The sequence below is a fragment of the Triticum aestivum genome, chromosome 2B (assembly GCF_018294505.1).
Source record: "Triticum aestivum cultivar Chinese Spring chromosome 2B, IWGSC CS RefSeq v2.1, whole genome shotgun sequence".
NCBI classification, from domain to species: domain Eukaryota; kingdom Viridiplantae; phylum Streptophyta; class Magnoliopsida; order Poales; family Poaceae; genus Triticum; species Triticum aestivum.
The window spans coordinates 92,004,479-92,007,797 of NC_057798.1; positions in this window are offsets into that span (position 1 = coordinate 92,004,479).

Consider the following 3,319-nt stretch of genomic DNA (forward strand, 5'->3'; position numbering starts at 1 on the left):
GAAGAGCCAAGCAACAGGGCGCGAGGGTGGGATGGGATGGTCACGTGCGGCACTGTGCCCTCTACTTCGTGCTACTTCTTGAGATTGCATTGGTTTTTCCCTTGAAGATGAAAGGGTCATGCAATAAAGTAGAGATAAGTATTTTCGTCAGTTAAGAACCAAGCATCAATCTAGTAGGAGGTACACCCAAGCCTCGAATATTTGCACCTACACAAACGAAAAATAGTTGCACCCAACGCGAAAAAGGGGTTGTCAATCCCTTCACGGTTACTTGCAAGGATGAGATCTGATAGTGATAGGTATAAAACATTAATAAAAGTGAAAAATGAAGTAAAGGTAAATAAATTGTAGCAAGGTATTTTGGGTTTTTTGGTTTTATAGATCTGAAAATAATATGATGGAAAATAGACCCCGAGACCATAGTTTTCACTAGAGGTTTCTCTCTTGAAAGAACGCATACAGTAATCCAATTGATAGAAAAGTGCATAGTTATGATGATATCTAAGGCAATGATCATGAATATAGGCATCGTGTCTGTGACAAGTAGACCGACTTCTGCATGCATCTACTACTATTACTCCACACATCGACCGCTATCCAGCATTCATCTAGTGTATTAATTTAACAAGAATGGGGTAACGCCTTAAGCAAGATGACATGATGTTGAGGCATAAATCCGAGCACTATGATATAAACCCCATCTTCATATGATTAATGGCAACAATTGAAATATGTGCCTCGCTACCCCTACTGCCACTGGGCGTGGACACCGCAAGATTGAACCCATCATAAAGCACCTCTTCCATTGTAAGATAGATCAATCTAGTTGACCAAACCAAATCAGTAGATCGGAGAGAAATACAAAGTTATCTTAATCATGCATAAAAGATTTCAGAGAAGACTCAAATAATATTCATGGATAATCTTATCATAAATCCACAATTCATCACATATCAACAAACACACTGCAAAAGAAGATTACATCGAATAGATCTCTAAGAACATCAAGGAGAACATTGTATTGAAGATCAAAGAGAGAGAAGAAGCCATCTAGCTAGTAGATATGGACCTGTAGGTCTATGGTAAACTACTCACACATCATTAGTAGGGAAGCAAGGTTGATGTAGAAGCCCTCTGTTATCGAATCTCCCTCCAACAGATTGCCAGAAAAGGCCCCAAGATGGAATCTCATGAAAATAGAGGTTTGCGGCGGTAGAAAAGTATTTTTTGTGTGCCCTCTGGTATAAGGGGAATATTTGGGTATTTACAGAGCTAAGATTAGGGTTAGAGGGGCTACGGGGGGCCCACAAGCTCATAGGGCGCCCCCTAGGGCGCGCCTGATGAGCTTGTGGCTCACCCATGGCTCTTCTGGCCTCCTCCCTAAGCTTCATGGGTGTCTTATTGTCCAAGAAAAGTTGTCAAAAAGTTTCGTTCCGTTTGGACTCCGTTTGGTATTGATTATCTGTAAAAGACAAAATAAAAGGAAAAACAACAACTGGCACTCGCCACTAGGTTAATAGGTTAGTCCCAGAAAATGATATAAAATAACATAATAATGCATATAAAACATCCAAGATGGATAATATAATAGCATGGAACAATCAAAAATTATAGATACGTTGGAGATGTATCAAGCATCCCCAATCTTAATTCCTGCTCATCTTTGAGTAGGTAAATGATTAAAACAGAATTTTTGATGTGGAATGCTAGCTAACATTTTTATCAATGTAATCTTTCTTATTGTGGCATGAATATTCAAATCCATAAGATTCAAAACAAAAGTTTAATATTGACATAAAAATACTAGTACTTCAAGCATGTGTTCTCAAAATATCATGGCTAAAGAAAGCTATCCCTACAAAATCATATAATGTTGCCATGCTCTATCTTCATCACATAAAGTATTTCTCATGTATAACCCCGATGACAAGCCAAGCAATTGTTTCATACTTTTAATATTCTAAAGATTTTTAACTCTCACACAATACATGAGTGTGATCGATGGATATAGCACTATAGCTGGAATAGAATATGAACAATACTAGGAAAATGCTTATACATAGAAGTTTACAAGTAGTACCTGTTTGGGCCCCACGCTACTGGTATGTACCAGCAGTGCCTGGTACAAAATGTGCTACTACTATTGTGTAGCAGCAGTGTTGGTTAGCATGGGCCGCGCTGCTGTTACATGGGCCACATGGCCAAAACTCTAGCCACTTAGTTGTAGCATGGGTTGTGCGCCGGTGCTACAGCTAGTGGATGTAGCAGTAGCGCCGGCCCGTACGCGGCACTACTACTACACCAAGTGAAAACCCCGGCCGACCCCTGCATCCTCTCACTTTGATCGTCTTCTTCCCACCACCTGACGCCGCTACAGTTAGGGTTCCTCCCAGCCGCCAACGCCGCCGTAGGTCCCCCTCGTCACTGGCGCGGGTAATGGTCATCCCCTCCGTTGCTCCTCCCCCATCTTGTCGTCCCCTCTCTCGTCACACAGAGTGAAAAATCCCGGTCTTGATCCATGCCAACCCAACAGACACCTTCGGAGATGCCTGTAGAGCATCTTTATGATCCCCTAGTTATGAATTGATGTTTGATAGCACACAAGGTATTCCTCCGGTATCCAGGAGTTGCATGATCTCATGGTCTTAGGAATAGATACTTGACACGAAGAAAGCTATAGCAATGAACTTAAGTGATAGAATCGAATGCTAAGCATACGGTTGGGGCTTGTCCATCACATCATTCTCCTAATGGTGCGATCCAGTATCAAATGACAACTCATGTCTATGGTTAGGAAACCTTAACCATCTTTGATCAATGAGCTAGTCTAGTAGAGGCTCACTAGGGACATATTATTTTTTATGTATTCACATATGTATTTAAGTTTCCTGTCAATACAATTCTAGCATGAATAATAAAATCTTTATCATGAACAAGGAAATATGATAATAACCAATTTATTATTGCCTCTAGGGCAGATTTCCAACATTAAGTCCTTACATCATTCTCTTCATCTTTTTCGTATGCGAGAAACATGTCGTTAGTACTTCATGACATTTTCACAGTTGTCCTATGATCAACAATTTGGTCATTCTGGTAACTTTACTCGCAACTTACTTGGACTACTAAATATATTTGGTTGTTACATACTATGGAACTCATTTAACACAATTGTGATTCATTGATTTCACTCATCAGTCTTTCAGGATAACAATTCTTACTTAAAACTCCATCCATGTGACTTTGTGAAAACTCTTTTTTGCATATTTCATACTAAATTGTTTTAGTATTATGTCAATATGTATTTTGGTTAACCCTG